The sequence below is a fragment of the Salvelinus sp. IW2-2015 genome, linkage group LG23, assembly GCF_002910315.2.
Source record: "Salvelinus sp. IW2-2015 linkage group LG23, ASM291031v2, whole genome shotgun sequence".
Taxonomy (NCBI): domain Eukaryota; kingdom Metazoa; phylum Chordata; class Actinopteri; order Salmoniformes; family Salmonidae; genus Salvelinus; species Salvelinus sp. IW2-2015.
In genome coordinates this window covers 4,026,733-4,047,827 of record NC_036863.1, presented here as the reverse complement: position 1 = coordinate 4,047,827, position 21,095 = coordinate 4,026,733, and the positions used below count along the sequence as shown (strand labels likewise).

General features: G+C 45.3%; 1 pseudogene; it reads left to right on the top strand.

Moving 5' to 3' along the window:
- The window catches only part of LOC111950448 (rho GTPase-activating protein 26-like), a 135,033-nt pseudogene that overhangs the window by 53,896 nt on the left and 60,042 nt on the right, over positions 1–21,095 (top strand).

The window sequence follows — 21,095 nt, the reverse complement described above, 5'->3', positions numbered from 1 at the left end:
AGAGTGACTGTAGTCACAGCCCAAACTGAAGTGACTGTAGTCACAGCCCAAACTGAAGTGACTGTAGTCACAGCCCAAACTAAGTGACTGTAGTCACAGCCCAAACTGAAGTGACTGTACTTTAGCCTCCCTTCCTTCCAGGTAAAACTGTAATCATCGGTTTCCTCAGCTGCCTGGGTCAAGTCAGGAGTTGAGACAAATCCAATGCTGTGTTGCTGCTGAAATATGCCTTTGTTTTCCTGAATGAATAGTGTTTATATATAGTGCTGCATAGCACTCTGGCTGCTTGTGGATATCCTGTTGATATGGTTACAGGGCCCGGCCTTAAAGTGGAGTCACATAGTCAGGAACACAGTTAGACGCACACACACTCTCAGACTTTCACTCTCAGACTTTCACTGACACGGTCAACGTGTACTGCTACTGCCGTTTGTCATGTTTAAATTGCTCTGTTGCTTCCGGGTGCAGGCACTCTGGCGGATTCCCGTCTTTTTCCCTCCTTGCCGGTCTGTGTCTGTCTTCAGGTGCCCTGTGAGATTGTGTTCCAGGGGCTAGAGAGCAGGACTGTGCTGCATCATTGTGTGGTGGGCCGGAGATCAGGAATCAGAGGATAGAGGAGGAGAAGTAGGGGTAGAGGGCTGGAGAGGCGGGAGTCAATAAGGTCATTTATTTTTTGCGTGTATCCCTGGCCGCTCTCCTTCCTCTGGCGTCTCAGAACATCCAGTGACAAAACAGTAATGGCAGCGGTTAGCTTAATGCTTACTATCAAAGCCAAGACTAATTACCCATGTGTGTTCTGGCTCTGGCCGAGGGTGTTGCGTAGCATTTGGCTGGAGCAAGGAGTCTGGGTAGCCAGGCAAGTTTTCCTCTGCCCTGGCTGGGATTGAGTTAGAGCACCTTTTACAAGAGATCTCTTTGCAAAAACCCAACTGGCTGCAGAGGTGATTCATATTATTTATGTATGTGTAGCCTAGTGGTTAGAGCTTTGGGCCAGTAACCGAAAGGTTGCTATTTTAAATCCCCGAGTCGACAAGGTGAACATTCTGCCGAGGTGCTCTTGAGCAAGGCACTTAGCCCTAATTTSTCCAGGGTCACCGTTGATAATGGCAGACCCTGGCCGTGACCTTGGCCGTGACCRTGGCCGTGACCTTGGCCGTGACCCCGCTCTCAGAAATCAGACATCCCCAAATGGGCACTTAGCTATATTTGACATTTGCGATAAGCAGTCCAGGTACCTCTGTGTGCTCAGGTACATGCACTGTTTAAACTACTGGCACACAGCTCGGACACCCATGCATACCCCACAAGACATGCCACAAGAGGTTTGTTTAAACTACTAGCACACAGCTCGGACACCCATGCATACCCCACAAGACATGCCACCGAGTGTCTGTTTAAACTACTAGCACACAGCTCGGACACCCATGTATACCCCACAAGATATGCACCAGAGGTCTGTTTAAACTACTAGCACACAGCTCGGACACCCATGCATATCCCACAAGACATGCCACCAGAGGTCACAATCCCCAAGTCCAGTACTACATAGAGCCATGACTACATGGAACTATATTCCACATCAGGTAACTGATGCAAGCAGTGAAATTAGATTTAAAAACAGATAAAAATACACCTTATGGAACAGCGATGACTGTGAAGAGACACACACACAGGTACAGACACACACATACAGTGGGAGAACAAGTATTTGATACACTGCCGATTTTGCAGGTTTTCCTACTTACAAAGCATGTAGAGGTCTGTAATTCTTATCATAGGTACACTTCAACTGTGAGAGACGGAATCCAAAACAAAAATCCAGAAAATCACATTGTATGATTTTTAAGTAATTCATTTGCATTTTATTGCATGACATAAGTATTTGATACATCAGAAAAGCAGAACTTAATATTTGGTACAGAAACCTTTGTTTGCAATTACAGAGATCATACGTTTCCTGTAGTTCTTGACAGGTTTGCACACACTTGCAGCAGGGATTTTGCCCACTCCTCCATACAGACCTTCTCCAGATCCTTCAGGTTTCGGGGCTGTCGCTGGGCAATAGGGACTTTCAGCTCCCTCCAAAGATGTTCTATTGGGTTCAGGTCTGCAGACTGGCTAGGCCACTCCAGGACCTTGAGATGCTTCTTACGGAGCCACTCCTTAGTTGCCCTGGCTGTGTGTTTCGGGTCGTTGTCATGCTGGAAGACCCAGCCACGACCCATCTTCAATGCTTTTACTGAGGGAAGGAGGTTGTTGGCCAAGATCTCGCGATACATGGCCCCATCCATCCTCCCCTCAATACGGTGCAGTCGTCCTGTCCCCTTTGCAGAAAAGCATCCCAAAGAATGATGTTTCCACCTCCATGCTTCACGGTTGGGATGATGTTCTTGGGGTTGTACTCATCCTTCTTCTTCCTCAAACACGGCGAGTGGAGTTTAGACCAAAAAGCTCTATTTTTGTCTCATCAGACCACATGACCGTCTCCCATTCCTCCTCTGGATCATCCAGATGGTCATTGGCAAACTTTAGACGGGCCTGGACTTGAGCAGGGGTACCTTGCGTGCACTGCAGGATTTTAATCCATGACGGCGTAGTGTGTCTAATGATTTTCTTTGAGACTGTGGTCCCAGCTCTCTTCAGGTCATTGACCAGGTCCTGCCGTGTAGTTCTGGGCTGATCCCTCACCTTCCTCATGATCATTGATGCCCCACGAGGTGAGATCTTGCATGGAGCCCCAGACCGAGGGTGATTGACCGTCATCTTGAACTTCTTCCATTTTCTAATAATTGCGCCAACAGTTGTTGCCTTCTCACCAAGCTGCTTGCCTATTGTCCTGTAGCCATCCCAGCCTTGTGCAGGTCTACAATGTTATCCCTGATGTCCTTACACAGCTCTCTAGTCTTGGCCATTGTGGAGAGGTTGGAGTCTGGTTGATTGAGTGTGTGGACAGGTGTCTTTTATACAGGTAACGAGTTCAAACAGGTGCAGTTAATACAGGTAATGAGTGGAGAACAGGAGGGCTTCTTAAAGAAAAACTACAGGTCTGTGAGAGCCGCGATTAATTACTGGTTGGTAGGTGATCAAATACTTATGTCATGCAATAGAATGCAATGAATTACTTAAAAAATCATACAATGTGTTTTCTGGATTTTTGTTTTAGATTCCGTCCTCAACAGTTGAAGTGTACCTATGATAAAAAATGACAGACCTCTAACATGCTTTGTAAGTAGGAAAACCTGCAAAATCGGCAGTGGTAACAAATACTTGTTCTCCCCACTGTACATGATAACATACGCACACATTGTAATATTGTTGTTATAGTGGTATTATACATTTTGTATTAAAGCATGTAGCGGTGTAACAATGTTAATATGATGTACTGTTTTTCTTTCTTTTATGTGTTTGGACCCCAGGAAGAGTACCTGCTGCTTGGCAGGAACTAATGGGGATCATAATAAACCCAGGAAGAGTACCTGCTGCCTTGGCAGGAACTAATGGGATCCTAAATAAACCCCAGGAAGAGTACCTGCTGCCTGGCAGAACTAATGGGGATCCATAATAAACCCCAGGAAGAGTAGCTGCTGCCTTGGCAGGAACTAATGGGGATCCATAATAAACCCCAGGAAGAGTACCTGCTGCCTTGGCAGGAACTAATGGGGATCCCTAATAAACCCCAGGAAGAGTAGCTGCTGCCTTGGCAGGAACTAATGGGGATCCATAATAAACCCCAGGAAGAGTAGCTGCTGCCTTGGCAGGATAAATGGGGATCCCTAATAAACCCCAGGAAGAGTAGCTGCTGCCTTGGCAGGAACTAATGGGGATCCCTAATAAACCCGGAAGAGTACTGCTGCCTTGGCAGGAACTAATGGGGATCCATAATAAACCCCAGGAAGAGTAGCTGCTGCCTTGGCAGGAACTAATGGGGATCCCTAATAAACCCCAGGAAGAGTAGCTGCTGCTTGGCAGGAACTAATGGGGATCCATAATAAACCCAGGAAGAGTACCTGCTGCCTTGGCAGGAACTAATGGGGATCCCTAATAAACACCAAGGAAGAGTAGCTGCTGCCTTGGCAGGAACTAATGGGGATCCATAATAACCCCAGGGAGTACTGCTGCCTTGGCAGGAACTAATGGGGATCCATAATAAACCCAGGAAGAGTACCTGCTGCCTTGGCAGGAACTAATGGGGATCCTAATAAACCCCAGGAAGAGTACCTGCTGCCTTGGCAGGAACTAATGGGGATCCCTAATAAACCCCAGGAAGAGTACCTGCTGCCTTGGCAGGAACTAATGGGGATCCATAATAAACCCCAGGAAGAGTAGCTGCTGCTTGGCAGGAACTAATGGGGATTCATAATAACCCCAGGAAGAGTAGCTGCTGCCTTGGCAGGAACAATGGGGATCCATAATAAACCCCAGGAAGAGTAGCTGCTGCCTTGGCAGGAACTAATGGGGATCCTAATAACCCAGGAAGAGTAGCTGCTGCTGGCAGGAATAATGGGATCCATAATAAACCCCAGGAAGAGTAGCTGCTGCCTTGGCAGGAACTAATGGGGATCCCTAATAAACCCCAGGAAGAGTAGCTGCTGCCTTGGCAGGAACTAATGGGGATCCATAATAAACCCCAGGAAGAGTACCTGCTGCCTTGGCAGGAACTAATGGGGATCCATAATAAACCCAGAAGAGTATGCTGCCGTTGGCAGGAACTAATGGGGATCCATAATAAACCCCAGGAAGAGTACCTGCTGCCTTGGCAGAACTAATGGGGATCCATAAACCCCAGGAAGAGTAGCTGCTGCCTTGGCAGGAACTAATGGGGATCATAATAAACCCCAGGAAGAGTAGCTGCTGCCTTGGCAGGAACTAATGGGGATCCATAATAAACCCCAGGAAGAGTAGCTGCTGCCTTGGCAGGAACTAATGGGGATCCCTAATAAACCCCAGGAAGAGTAGCTGCTGCTTGGCAGGAACTAATGGGGATCCATAATAAACCCCAGGAAGAGTAGCTGCTGCTTGGCAGGAACTAATGGGATCCATAATAAACCCCAGGAAGAGTAGCTGCTGCCTTGGCAGGAACTAATGGGGATCCATAATAAACCCCAGGAAGAGTAGCTGCTGCCTTGGCAGGAACTAATGGGGATCCATAATAAACCCAGGAAGAGTAGCTGCTGCCTTGGCAGGAACTAATGGGGATCCATAATAAAACCCCAGGAAGAGTAGCTGCTGCCTTGGCAGGAACTAATGGGGATCCTAATAAACCCCAGAAGGAGTACCTGCTGCCTTGGCAGGAACTAATGGGGATCCAAATAAACCCAGGAAGAGTACCTGCTGCCTTGGCAGGAACTAATGGGGATCCTTAATAAACCCCAGAAGAGTACCTGCTGCCTTGGCAGGAACTAATGGGGATTCCTAAATAAACCCCAGGAAGAGTACTGCTGCCTTGGCAGGAACTAATGGGGATCATAAATAACCCGCAGGAAGAGTAGCTGCTGCCTTGGCAGGGAAATAAATGGGGGTATTCAATAATAAACCCCAGGAAGAGTAGCTGCTGCCTTGGCAGGAACTAATGGGGATCCCTAATAAACCCCAGGAAGAGTAGCTGCTGCCTTGGCAGGAACTAATGGGGATCCATAATAAACCCCAGAAAGAGTAGCTGCTGCCTTGGCAGGAACTAATGGGGATCCATAATAAATACAAATACACATCTCGAGTCAGGTGGTATGTCACCATGCTTTGCTATAGATCTGTTCATGTCATCTTTACAATGTGACGAGAGAGTCTAAACTCAGTCAGGAGAGGAGTTGTCTCTAAAGAGTTGAGATGATTGGACACAAGGAGAGACAGAGAGTGAGACAGAGAGACAGCGAGACAGAGTGTGAGACAGCGAGAGAGACAGAGAGAGAGAGACAGAGAGAGAGATAAAGTGAAGAGTTCCAGTGAGGGACATTCTGGAGAAATGTGTGGAAAACCTGACAGAAGAGGAGACGAGAAGGACACATGACATGACAGGCCTGCTGCACCGTACTGCCTGCCGTGTGGTGTGTGTGACAGGGTGTTTGGTTCACCTAGACTCTAAAGCACTGTTGGCCACCTGTCACTCACCTAATCCTTCTCCAACAGTCTTTAACACTGCCCTTACAGAGAAACAACTTGGCCAAAACTCTAATGCCTCATTTGAGTCATTTCAGAAGAAGTGAAACATGATCAGGTTACCAGTCTGACCACAGAGATCTCGATGTACAGAGATCTCAATGTACAGCTATTTATGGCCATAGTGTTTTCATACTTTGGTGGCTTTGATGCCAGCAACACATTGCGACTCAGTTTACGAGAGCAAACTCTGAAACCATTGGTGTTTTATAGCCAGCTCTGAGGTCTCACTCCTGAGGCGAGAGCTTCCTTGATATGCTGAGCCATTCAGTATTTATGAAAAAGTACAAGGTTACAGGGCCTCAGTTAGAAATTATTCAGACTGGCAAGCAACTGCAAATCATACATGTGTGCCCCATGAAAGGCTCATGCTAATTACACAAGCATGGTCAATTTCTCTCTCTCCCTTCCCCCCTCTCTCTCTGTGAGAATGGTTGACACACAAACTGTGCAGAGGACATAGCTAAGGAAGGAGCCTTTAACACCTCATGCATTATTTTTTATAGACGCCCATACGCCTCCCTCTTTGTGTTAACGTGACTTGCCCTCTCTCTGTCCCCCTTCAGATCTGTCCACGGCCAAGAGGAAATTTGCAGAGTCTCTCAACGAGTTTAAGTTCCAGTGCATAGGAGACGCAGAAACGGATGACGAGATATGTATTGGTGAGCTCGCCCTGAGAAGCTTGTAGTTACACACTCAGCACCAGCATAAGCTCATCACCAGTGTCGAAACATAGTGAAGGCTGGTCACCAGTGTCCAAATCGCAGCGAAGGCTGGTCATTAGTGTCTGAATCACAGCGAAGGCTGGTCATTAGTGTCTGAATCACAGCGAAGGCTGGTGATCAGCATGCTGGTCTTTTCAGTTTTCTTCCCAGCAGGGCTAAATGCTGTTATAAATGCATTTAGGTTCCTTGACAAGTTGGATGAAATTCAAGGACCTCAATAAACTTGCCATTCTGTTAAAAGTACATTCCTGGAATATTTTGGGTTCCTTTTTATAGTAGGAATTAAAATGTAAGACTTGAACTCCACATTTGGAGAGTATTACTCTGTCGAGTGTGTGTAAATGTTGGAACAGGATCGTGGCATCTCAAGTGAAAACTCTGACCCAAAACAATGCAGTCATGCTGGGTTAGATCTAAACTAGGGCTTCCCAAACTCGGTCCCGGGCCCCCCCCCCCCCCCTGAGTGCACGTTGTGGTTTTAGCCCTAGCACTACACAGAAAATTCAGATAATCAAAGTTTAATGCTGACTTGGTTATTTGAATCAGATATTATGTGCTAGGGCAAAAAACTAAATGTGCACCCGGGGGGGGGGGGGACTGAGTTTGAGAAACCCTGGTCTAGAGCAGGGATGGAACAATCAGTTGCTTGCTAGTTGAAAACACATCCTGGTCTAAAGCTGTCTCTTATACACATCTAGATGTGTATAAGAGACCGGATGGTGAGTGTCAGATATTCAGTGCCTTCTGAAAGTTTTCAGACCCCTTGAATTTTGTTACGTTACGGCCTTATTCTAAAATTGATTAAAAAAAAAATTCCCTCAGCAATCTACACACAATACCCCATAATGATGAAGCGATAAAAGGTTTTTAGAAATTGTAGCAATACCTTATTTAAATACCTTATTTACATAAGTATTCAGACCCTTTGCTATGAGACCTGAAATTGAACTCAGGTGCATCCTGTTTCCATTGATCTCCTTGAGATGTTTCTACAACTTGATTAGATTCCACCTGTGGTAAATTCAATTGATTGGACATGATTTGAAAAGGCACACACCTGTCTATATACGGTCCCACAGTTGACAGTGCATGTCAGAGCAAAAACCAAGCCATGAGGTCGAAGGAATTTTCCGTAGAGCTCCGAGACAGGATTGTGTCGAGGCACAGATCTGGGGAAGGGTACCAACAAATGTCTGCAGCATTGAAGGTCCCCAAGAACACATCATTCTTAAATGGAAGAAGTTTGGAACCACCAAGACTCTTCCTAGAGCTGGTCGCCCAGCCAAACTGAGCAAATGGGGTAGAAGGGCCTTGGTCAGGGAGGTGACCAAGAACACGATGGTCACTCTGACAGAGTTCCAGACTTCCTCTGTGGGGATGGGAGAACCTTCCAGAAAGACAACCATCTCTGCAGCACTCCACCAATCAGGCCTTTATGGTAGAGTGTCCATACGGAAGTCACTCCTCAGTAAAAGGCACATGACAGCTCACTTGGAGCTTTCCAAAAGGTACCTAAAGACTCAGACCATGAGAAACAAGATGCTCTGGTCTGATGAAACCAAGATTAAATTATTTGGCCTGAATGCCAAACGTCACATCTGGAGGAAACCTGGCACCATCCCTACGGTGAAGCATGGTGGTGGCAGATTCATGTTGTGGGGATGTTTTTCAGTGGCAAGGACTGGGAGACTAGTCAGGATTGATGGAAAGATGAGCGGAGCAAAGTACAGAGAGATCCTTGATGAAAACCTGCTCAAGAGCGCTCAGGACCTCAGACTAGGGCGAAGGTTCACCTTCCAACAGGACAATGACACTAAGCTAAGAAAGACACACAGCTAAGAAAGACAATGCAGGAGTGGCTTCGGGACAAGTCTCTGAATGTCCTTGAGTGGCCCAGCCAGAGCCCGGACTTGAACCCGATTGAATATCTCTGGAGAGACCTGAAAATAGCTGTGCAGCAACACTCCCCATCCAACCTGACAGAGCTTGAAAATATCTGCAGAGGAGAATGTGAGAAACTCCCCAAATACAGGTGTGCCTATCTTGTAGCATCATACCCAAGAAGACTTGAGGCTGTAGTCACTGCTTCAACAAAGTACTGAGTAAAGGGTCTGAATACCTATGTAAATGTGATTTCCATTTTTTGGTGTTAATAAATTTGCAAAAACTCCTAAAAAACTGTTTTGGCTTTGTCATTATGGGGTATTATGTGTAAATTGATGAGGGAAAAAAACGATTTATTCAATTTTAGAATAAAGCTGTAATGTAACCAAATGTGGGAAAAGTCCAGGGGAGTGAGGTCCTGTGTGATCAGCTGTGTCGTGACTGATTGCTGCATCTCTGCTCAGATTGAAAATGCCAATGATGTGCTSATCATGCCGCTGGAGCGCTTCAGGAAGGAGCAGATCAGTGCTGCCAAGGTAAGGATATATTATGACTGGACCCCCGAGAAAGGTGCAATTGAGGCCCGCAATTCGGGGCTTTCCTGCATACTAATATTTATTTTGCAATTGTTTTATTAGTTGGGACAGGCGGGAGGTGGGGGCACTCCGGTACAGTAGGTGGCGTTAATGCACAATACCGTTGAATGCCAGCAGCCTATAAACCCCACAGAGATGGGTACTGTTTTCCCGCAGTTCTGATAACGACTGCGAGGGCAGCTGTTCGGCAGACAGGATCAAAGGAAACTAGTCCTAAGGAGTACTCTGGTACATACCAGGCATGAGCGACACTGTGTGCTGGCTTGCTAACTAGCAAGCACTCTGTGTCAGTAACCATCAAGCTAGCTAGTACATGGTATTGCCCCAGACTCCGACCTGCTGTGCTAGCGGGAGGCAGGAACAACTGGTAGACAGTGTCCTTTGGCCCTGCCTGTCGGGTAAGGTTTTCTCTTGTACACAGCAGGCGGGAGGCAGGGGCGACCCCATGTGCTATKTAGCTAAATAGCAATGCATGAACCAATAGGATGCAAAGAGAGGGGGGGTGTTCATGAAGGAACCAATGGGATGCTCGAGGGGTGGCGTTCCTGCGAATGCAGAAACACCCCAAATTGCTGGCTGCAGTTGCACACTATTGGGGGGATCCACCCCTCTAAATGTCCAGTTAATCCTTACTATGGGGTCATTGTGTGATTATGAGGGGAATTATAATCCTTATTGGGTCATGTAGCCATTTTATAATCCCTGTTTAGCCTTGAAAGTCAAAAAACAACATATTTGTCTGTTACATTTTAACGTATCCACTGATTGTTAGGAAATGCACTGATGACTCAAATATGATCAGTTTTCCATTCAGTTTGGCAGGTAACTGACTTTTTCCAGGTTGTGCTGATTCCACAGCCACTGCATACAGTTGAAGTTGGAAGTTTACATACACTTAGGCTGGAGTCATGAAAAGTAGTTTATCAACCACTCCACAAATTTCTTGTTAACAAACTATAGTTTTGGCAAGTCGGTTAGGACATCTACTTTGTGCATGACACAAGTAATTTTTCTAACAATTGTTTACAGACAGATTATTTTACTTATAATTCACTGCATCACAATTCCTGTGGGTCAGAAGTTTACATACCCTAAGTTGACTGTGCCTTTAAACAGCTTGGAAAATTCCAGAAAATTGTCATGTTTTAGATGCTTCTGATAGGCTAATTGACATCATTTGAGTCAGTTGGAGGTGTACCTGTGGATGTATTTCAAGGCCTACCTTCAAACTCAGTGCCACATTGCTTGACATCACGGGAAAATCAAAATAAATCAGCCAAGACCTCAGAAAAAAAATTCTAGACCTCCACAAGTCTGGTTCATCCTTGGGAGCAATTTCCAAACGCCTGAAGGTACCACGTTCATCTGTACAAACAATAGTACGCAAGTTTAAACAACATGGGACCACGCAGCCGTCATAACGCTCAGGAAGGAGACGCGTTCTGTCTCCTAGAGATGAACGTACTTTGAAGCGAAAAGTGCAAATCAATCCCCGAACAACAGCAAAGGACCATGTGAAGATGCTGGAGGAAACAGGTACAAAAGTATCGATATCCACAGTAAAACGAGTCCTATATTGACATAACCTGAAAGGCCGCTCAGCAAGGAAGAAGCCACTGCTCCAAAACCGCCATAAAAGCCAGACTAAGGTTTGCAACTGCACATGAGGACAATGATCGTGCTTTTTGGAGAAATGTCCTCTGGTCTGATGAAACAAAAATATAATTGTTTGGCCATAATGACCATCGTTATGTTTGGAGGATAAAGGGGGAGGCTTGCAAGCTGAAGATCTCCATCCCAACCCCGCTTCACTGGGCTGGCAGCATCATGTTGTGGGGGTGCTTTGCTGCAGGAGGGACTGGTGCACTTCACAAAATAGATGGCATCATGAGGATGGAAAATTATGTGGATATATTAAAGCAACATCTCAAGACATCAYTCAGGAAGTTAAAGCTTGGTCGCAAATGGGTCTTCCAAATGGACAATGACCCCAAGCATACTTCCAAAGTTGTTGCAAAATGGCTAAAGGACAACAAAGTCAAGGTATTGGAGTGGCCATCACAAAGCCCTGACCTCAATCCTGTAGAAAATCTGTGGGCATAACTGAAAAAGCGTGTGCAAGCAAGGAGGCCTACAAACCTGACTCAGCTCTGTCAGGAGGAATGGGTCAGAATTCACCCAACTTATTGTGGGAAGCTTGTGGAAGGCTACCTGAAACGTTTGAGCCAAGATAATTAATTTAAAGGCAATGCTACCAAATACTAATTGAGTGTATGTAAACTTCTGACCCACTGGGAATGTGAAAGCTGATATAAATCATTCTGTCTACTATTATTCTGACATTTCACATTCTTAAAATGAAGTGGTGATCCTAACTGACCTAAGACAGAATTTTTACTAAGATTAAATGTCAGGATTTGTGAAAAACTGAGTATAAATATGTTTGGCTAAGATGTATGTAAACTTCCGACTTCAACTGTAGAAGTTATATGTTTGTAGGCTAGACTATGTAATGTATGCACTGCGGGGAGTAGCATCCCTCTATTAAATCACCATTGATGACCACATTCAGAGATCTCCCTACACTACCTCGGTGTGTCTAAATTGCTCTCAGCTCTGCCTGCCAGAGCTGACAGGTCGTATGTGATAAGACACTGCCACCACATGGCCAATAATGGTAATACATGAAGGGCTTTATCAGGATTTAGCTGGTGTATTGTTCATGAAGAAAGGTAACGGACATCATATTGAGAGTAATATTAAATTGATATAACTTTGTGAATGTACTTCACACCATATCATTATGAAGTCTAAGTTAGAAGGATGTGTATGTTAATTGAATGTTTGAAGAATAATTGAGTGTTTGAAGGATACTTGAACTCAAAAAGCCTACATTGAAAGGTAGATGAGTTCTATCCGGGATCCTTGGGACGTCCCTACCCTAAACCCTAACCCTACCCTAACCTTAACCATAACCCTTACCTAACTTTAACCCGTACCCAACCTTAACCATTCAAAATTTCAACTTCAATGGGGGGTAGGGACGTCCCAAGGATCKCGGATAGCACGGCCTTGAAACATGTCAAAAGTGTATAACAGCCATGATGCAGGTGAATTTATTATAAAGGGTTAGAGCTAATAGAATGACTTTGGTTTGCTATATTATGATGCTTCGAAGTGATGTGTTGAGCAGCTGTTGTGGTCATTCTGTTCTGAGGAGGGTTGATTGCTTCTACTTCCTGTGGAAACTGGCTGGTTTTGAAAGGCTGGGTCATGTGACTGGGTGGACAGGGATGATGACATCACTCAGTAGCAGGTGTGGACACAGTCAATGTGCCCCAGGGTGATGAGTACTGTACTGTATGTTAGTACTGACACACCCTGTTATGTCTGTATGTCTGTCTGTGGATGACCTCAATACCAGAGGTTCGGTATAAAGTGGTCTATTGTTTTCCCACCAGCTGTGAGCTGTCTCTGTTGGTTTCTGCAGCCCTAGAGGACTTGTGATTTCAACCTGTGTCTCACAACATGTGCCTCCAGGTTTGTCGGTGAAGCTGAGCTCTGGACATACCAATAATACCCACGATTCTTGAGAAATGATGTTCTGTTGGAAGGTACACTCTCAGAAAAAAGGGTTCCAAAAGGGTTCTCCGGCTGTCCCCATAGGAGAACCATTTTGGTTCCAGGTAGAACCCTTTTGGGTTCCATGTAGAACCCTCTGTGGAAAGGATTCTACATGGAACCCGAAAGGGTTCTACCTGGAACAAAACATGGTTCTTCAAAGGTTTCTCCTATGGGGACAGCCGAAGAACCCTTTCAGGTTCTAGATGGCACCCTTTTTTCTAAGAGTGTAGCAGTGATGATGTCAAAACAGAGATCTATTGCTGCTTTTCAACTGTAACACCAGTGTTACACTAGTGTATACACCCTTATGATATACTAGGGGCATTGTGTTTACATAGCTAGGGCTGACAGTGAGGACTTGTAAAGAGCAGAATCAACAACCCTGCATAATCAAAACAGTTTCTTTGTGAGAAGGTGTTAAAGTTCACAGTTAGCCATTATGTAAATTAAAGCTGCAGTTCCAGTGGCTTGGCTTTGGCCCCAAGTGAAACAGGTTCACCGGAGCCATGGGCCAGTACCGCGTAGATTGAAACAGAAAGTCTTTTGGGTATAACACCGGGTTAAATCCTTTTTGGAAATGGGCCATATGTCTGATATAGAGGTCTCCCTTAAGAAAGAAGTCTTCTGACCTCAATTGGGCTTCCTGGTTAATTAAAAATACACATTGCTGTGTGTGGTGTCCAGGACATTAGAGGAAACAAAGTGACTGTTGGTGACCTTTTTACTGACATCTCACAGGAAGCCAAGAAGAAATACGACAAAGAGACAGAGAAGTACTGTGCTGTACTGGAGAAGCACCTGAGTCTATCAGCAAAGAAGAAAGAAGCACATCTCCATGAAGTAAGCACACACCTTTCCCTTGCTGCAGTAGGTCCATGTTTCCATGAAGTAAGCACACACCTTTCCCTTGCTGTAGTAGGTCCATGTTTCCATGAAGTAAGCACACACCTTTCCCTTGCTGCAGTAGGTCCATGTTTCCATGAAGTAAGCACACACCTTTCCCTTGCTGCAGTAGGTCCATGTTTCCATGAAGTAAGCACACACCTTTCCCTTGCTGCAGTAGGTCCATGTTTCCATTAAGTAACACACACCTTTCCTTGTTGCAGTAGGTCCATGTTTCCATGAAGTAACACACACCTTTCCCTTGCTGCAGTAGGTCCATGTTTCCATGAAGTAAGCACAACCTTTCCCTTGCTGCAGTAGGTCCATGTTTCCATGAAGTAAGCACACACCTTTCCCGTTGCAGTAGGTCCATGTTTCCATGAAGTAAGCACACACCTTTCCCTTGTGCAGTAGGTCCATGTTTCCATGAAGTAAGCACACACCTTTCCCTTGTTGCAGTAGGTCCATGTTCCATGAAGTAACACAACCTTTCCCTTGCTTGCAGTAGGTCCATGTTTCCATGAAGTAACACACACCTTTCCCTTGCTGCAGTAGGTCCATGTTTCCATGAAGTAACACAACCTTTCCCTTGCTGCAGTAGGTCCATGTTTCCATGAAGTAAGCACACACCTTTCCCTTGCTGCAGTAGGTCCATGTTTCCATGAAATAAGCACACACTTTCCCTGTGCTGCAGTAGGTCCATGTTTCCATGAAGTAACACACACCTTTCCCTTGCTGCAGTAGGTCCATGTTTCCATGAAGTAAGCACACACCTTTCCCTTGCTGCAGTAGGTCCATGTTTCATGAAGTAAGCACACACCTTTCCCTTGCTGCAGTAGGTCCATGTTTCCATGAAGTAAGCACACACCTTTCCCTTGCTGCAGTAGGTCCATGTTTCCATGAAGTAAGCACACTACCTTCCCTTGCTGCAGTAGGTCCATGTTTCCATGAAGTAAGCACACACCTTTCCCTTGCTGCAGTAGGTCCATGTTCCATGAAGTAAGCACACATCTTTCCCTTGCTGCAGTAGGTCCATGTTTCCATGAAGTAAGCACACACCTTTCCCTTGCTGCAGTAGGTCCATTGTTTCCATTGAAGTAAGCACACATCTTTCCCTTGCTGCAGTAGGTCCATGTTTCCATGAAGTAAGCACATACCTTTCCCTTGCTGCAGTAGGTCCATGTTTCCATGAATTAAGCACACACCTTTCCCTTGCTGCAGTAGGTCCATGTTTCCATGAATTAAGCACATACCTTTCCCTTGCTGCAGTAGGTCCATGTTTCCATGAAGTAACATATACCTTTCCCTTGCTGCAGTAGGTCCATGTTTACCTTTAAGTGTTCATGTGTTTGTGAGTTGTCTCACTTCAATCCTGAGGTGATGTGTGTGTCCTGAACGTCAGTTCCAACAGAGTCACGTGTGTGTTGTGCAGGCAGACAGTCAGGTGGACCACGTGCGGCAGCATTTCTATGAGGTGTCTCTGGAGTACGTGTTCAAGGTGCAGGAAGTCCAGGAGAGGAAGATGTTTGACTTTGTAGAGCCGGTGAGTGAGAATGCCAACCGCCCTCAGCATCTGCTGTCTTTTACTGTATACTGCTTAGGGTTGCAAAACTCTAGTACCTTTCCCAAAACGTCCAGGTCTTCCAGAAATCTTGGTTCGGAAGACGTATTTTCTGCTTATTCCCTCCTGAACCTTCCAACCAGGATTTCTGGAAAACCTGGGAATTTGGGGAAAGGTACTGGAGTTTTGCAACCCTACTATTGTTACTATACTACTGTTACTGTTACTACTGTTACTGTAGCATAGTTGCTGTTCTACTGTTACTGTTCTACTGTTACTGTTCTAATGTTGCTGTACTACTGTTACTCCTGTTACTATACTACTGTTACCGTGCTACTGTTACTGTACTACTGTGACTGTACTACAGTTACTACGGTTACTGTACCATTGTTGCTGTACTACTGTTACTCCTGTTACTATACTACTGTTACCGTGCTACTGTTACTACTGTGACTGTGCTACTGTTACTATACCATGGTTACTGTTAAACTGTTACTGTACTACTGTTGCTGTTACCACTGTTACTGGGCTGCTGTTACTGTACTACTACTGTTACTCTACTACTGTTGCTACGGTTACTATATTACTGTTACTGTGGTATAGTTGCTGTTCTACTGTTACTGTACTATTGTTACTGTACAATTGTCACTACTGTTACTATACTACTGTTACTATGGTTACTGTACTACTGTTACTACTGTTACTGTACAACTGTTACTGTACTATTGTTACTGTACTAAAATCAAATCAACTGTTATTGGTCACATACACGTGTCACTTATACTGAGCCAGTTTGCTACAGCAGGAAAATAATCCTGCAGCAACAGGAAATGTATGACATCAAGTTAAATACAATGTGAAGTTCCTTCCCAACGTTCTGTGATGGAACCATTGTCATACGGGCATTTCTTATATTCTCGAAGTAATTGCGGACACAGGACTAGGATGACGGACTCAAAAGGACCAGAAAAGATGTGTAGGAGCTTAGATGTATCATTTCCCAGTTGCAACTATTTTACAGCCCATTCTCCCTACTATAATCCCTCCTCTCCCCTTTCTTCTCCTTCCTTTCCGCTCTTCGTTCTCTCCTTTCCTTTCTCCCCTCCCTCTCCTCTCCTCTCCGTTCCTCTCCTCGTACTCCCCCTTTTCCTCTCCTTTCCTGCCCCTCTCACTCTCCTTCCTCTCCTTCACTCTACCCTTTCCTCTCCTTCTCTTCCTTTCTCTCCTTTCCTCTCCTTTCCTCTCTCCTCTCTTCTCATCCTCTCCCCTCTCCTTCCCCTTTCTTCTCAACCCCTCCCCTTTCCTCCTCCTCTCCTTTCTCTACTCTCCTCCCCTTCCCTCTCCTCTTCTCCCGTCCTGTCTCCTTTCCTCTCCTCTCCTCCTCAAAGACGGAACTGCATTAGCACCTGAAGTTACACACTCTGTTGTACACAGGAATCCCAGCAGAACACAGGGGCAGATTAATCTGAGAGAAGAGGACATTCAAAGCCACAACTCTGATGGTTTCGAAATGATAGTCCTTCTCTCTGATTCTTCTTCAATTCCTCTATTTCTCTCCCTCTCAATGCCCTTTCTTCCTCTTCCCCCATCAAACTGTCTCTCCCTTCATCTCCCTCTCTCTGCCATCCTCTTTCCCACAGATACACTATTCAATCAGTGCTGAAAGGAACTGTCGAGATGAGGAGTAGAGCCCGACCGACATATTTTGGTTCACTTGAATTATCAGCCATATTGGCCTTTTAACATCTTATCGGACATCAATATCCCACCGCATAAACGAATATTCAATAAATAGGATTGAAAAAAAAGGGAATACTCATGCTGAATGCTGAACACTTAACAGACGATAATGATTGTCATTTCATTTCACCATGATAAGAAATCAACATTTGAAACATATTCTTGCGGCAATTTAGAAATTACTCCTTCATTCCCCGGATGTAAACACTATATCGACTAGTTTCTCCCCAAAAAACTGGCAGTCATTCAAAACTCATAGTGACAGATGTCACACATGATTTCTGCTTTAAATCGTTGAGGCTGGGAGGCCTTAAATATGAATGTGTCTAATTTCAATGGTCTATGCTCTGGATTCGATGAGGCGTTGGAGAAGCCCCTGAGGTTTCTGGGAGAGGCTCTCGCTGTGTGGAAATGTGTGCTGTGTGTGTGATGTGTGTGTGTGTGTGTGTGTGTGTGTGTGTGTGTGTGTTGGTGTGTGTGTAGTTGTAGTTGTGTTGTGTGTATGGGTGTTGATAATTGGATTGAGTTGACCCCTGTAGGTGGGGCTCTAGTCTCCCGTATACTTGGGTTATTAGAGCAGAACTATCCCTGACAGATGTTGGCTTGCATGGGCCACTGTGTTAACTACTGCTTCTGAGAGTGGCACTGCAGGAAGAGGCTGGCTCCCGCGCCAGCCTCTGGTGTCAACCCTGCCAGCCCTGAGTTCACGTACCATGACCTGCTGCCCATGCCAAGATAAGAGCCTGCATCATCGCCGGTAGGCGCAAAACAAGCGAGCGGACGATGCCAATATTTCTTTCTCTCTATTCGCGCTCTTCTCTCTCTCACTCTCTGTCTCTCTGCCTCCAAACAACTACATGGTCCCACGGCATGGCATATGGCATTCTGGGTAAAAGAGGAAACAAACAGACAACCGCACCACTTTGCCTCCAGACTTCTGGTCAACAGACCATGGTGAACTCGTTGGGCTCCATGGTAGGCTGCAGTAGTACTGACCAGGTTGACACAAAAGAACCTGAGAGAGGAAGCGAGAGAAGGCAGAGAGAGAGCAGAGAGAAGAAGCAGACAGCAGAAGCAAGAACAAGCAGAGAGAGAACGCAGAAACAACAAAAGATTAGCAGAGAAGAAGCAGACAAGAAGCATAGAGATAGAACTACAGAGATGATTCGTACAAACAAGACGAAATGCATGATGAGACGTAGAAAAGCAGAGAGGAGGAAGAGAGCAGAAAGACCAGAAAGCCGCCAGAGAGACCGTACAGAGAGAAGCAGGACAGAGAAGAGAGAGAAGAAGCAGAGAGAGAAGCAGAGAGAGAAGCAGAGAGACGTTACAGAGAGAAGCAGAGAGAACAGACAGAGAAGCAGAGAGAAAAGCAGAGAGAAAAAAAAAGCCCCAGGAGAAAAGAAAAGGCAAAGGGGGGAAACAGGGCAGCAAGAGAGAAAAGCAGAGAGAAGCAGATGAGAGAAGCAAGAGAGAAGCAGAGAGAAGCAGACAGAGAAGCAGAGAGAAAAAGCAGAGAGAAAAGCAGAGAGAAGCAGACGAGAGAAGCCAGAGAGAGAAGCAGAGAGAAAGCAGAGAGAGCAGACAGAGAAGCAGAGAGAAAAGCCCAGAGAGCAACCAGAGAGAAAGCCAGAGGAGAAGCAAGAGAAGCAGAGAGAAAAGCAGAGAAATTCAGGACAAACGAGAAAAGCAGAGAAGCAGAGAGAGAAGCCAGAAGAGAAAACGCAGAGAAAAAGCAGAGAGAGAAGCAGACGAGCAGCAGAGAGAAAAGCAGAAGAGAAGCAGAGAGAGAAGCGAGAGAGAAGCAGGAGAAAGCAGACAGAGAAGCAGAGAGAAAAGCAAGAGATGAAAAGCAGAGAGGAAGGCAGCAGAGAGAAAAGCGAGAGAAGCAGGGAGAGAAGCAAGAAGAGAAGCAGAGAGAAAACAGAGAGAAGCAGACAGAGAAGCAGAGAGAAAGCAGAGAGAAGAGCAGAGAGAAAAGCAGAGAGAAGCAGAGAGAAGCAGAGAGAAAAGCCAGAGAAAAGCGCAGCAGAAAGCAGAGAAGCAGAAGGAAGCAGAGAGAAAACAGAGAAAAAGCAGAGAAAAGCAGAGATAAGAGAAGAAAGCAGAGAGCAAGAAAAACCAGAGAAAAGCAGAAGAAGCAGAGACGAGAAGCAGAGAGTAAGCAGAGAGAGAAAGCAGAGAGAAGCAGAGAAGAAAGCAGAGAGAGAAGCAGAGAGAGAGGCAGAGGGAAGCAGAGAGCGGGGAAGCAATGAAAAAATGGTTTTGGTTACCAATTTATTACCTGCCACATGCTCAGTGCCCTTGTCACCTCTCCTCCTGAATACAATTACTCTTTGTTGTTTCCTATGGGAAATTGTTTTTCTATACAACAACACTGGTTACGTACTTTTTCTAAATGGTAAAAATAAATGACTAAATTAGTGATGCTAAATGTGACCTAGTTGCATCATGAGCAGAGAGAGAAGAACTGTCTGGTGTGTGTGCTTGTGTGTGTAGAGAGTGAAGAGACAGTGAGATCGAGAACGAGAAAGGATGTGCACGAGAGACAGAGAGCATTGACGGTCACGCCACGTTTCTCCTGTAACAAACAGTATCCCTCCATGTGTCATGGCCTGATGCTCTTGTGTTCATGGGGGTTCTCCTTCATCTTCCTCATCGCACACTCCACTCAAGACCGGGTGCCTTTTCAAAACGGTTCCGCGTCTGAACAGGGCAGCGAGAGGAGACAGAATGATGGAAACATCACCTACCATCCCTGCATTCTGAGCAATTCACCACTGTCTGTAGTTGTTGGGTTAGGGCTATTCACCACTGTCTGTAGTTGTTGGGTTAGGGGCTATGTTCACCACGTGCTCTGTAGTTGTTGGGTTAGGGCTATTCACCACTGTCTGTAGTTTGTTGAGTTAGGCTATTCAAACCACTGTCTGTAAGTTGTTGGGGTAAGGGCTATTCACCACTGTCTGAGTTTGTGGGTTAGGCTTTGACCACTGTCTGTAGCATGTTGGCGTGTAGGGCTATCACCCACTGTCTGTGTTGTTGCGTTAAGGGCTATTTCACCACTGTCTGGCTAGTTGTTGGTTAGGGTATTTCACCCGCTGTCTGTAGTTGTTGGGTTAGGTCTATTGAACCACTTTATTTAGTTGTTGGGTTAGGGTATTGACCACTGTCTTAGTTGTTGGGTTATCATATTCACCACTGTCTGTTAGTTTGTTGTTAGAGCTATCACCACTGCTGTAGTTGTTGGTTAGGTCTATTCACCACTGTCTTTGTAGTGTCGGGTTAGTCTATTCACCACTGTCTGTAGTTGTTCTGGGTTAGGGCTATTGACCACTGTCTGTAGTTTTGGGTTAGGGCTATTGCCTGAAAGGCCACCGTGGGTTGGCCAAAAGAAGCGCAAATCTGGATCAGCACCTCAATGCTGTAATGTATGGCATTAACATGAATCTTACATTTCTGAAATGCTGTATGAGGTCTGTCTTGAAGTGGTTGAAGTTTTGGGCCAGTGCTTACCCATGATGTAGTAAGTAAACAGCCCTTGAAGAATGCCAGCAACTACACTGATTAGAGGATGGACAGCGAAAGGAATATGTAGAGGATGAACAAGGAAAGGAAGTACAAGGTTGAGAAAACATTTCCTCTCAACTCATTAAATGAAATCAACCAAATCTGACTCTAATATTGTTTTCAAATGTACTTGTTGTCAGCCTTACATTCTAAAGCTACAGATGTAGGAATCTTAATTTGATGACCCTTGCAGGAGAGAAACCTTCCTGAAATGCAGGAAAGTTTAAGTGTATTCGAGGTGAAAAGATTTTTGAAGTTTGTCATTTTCAACTTTGAAAATTCAGAACTGATTTTTCCTTAGCGAAAATTATCACCCCTAACAAAAAACATCCACATTAATTATAATCCACCATTAATAATTTC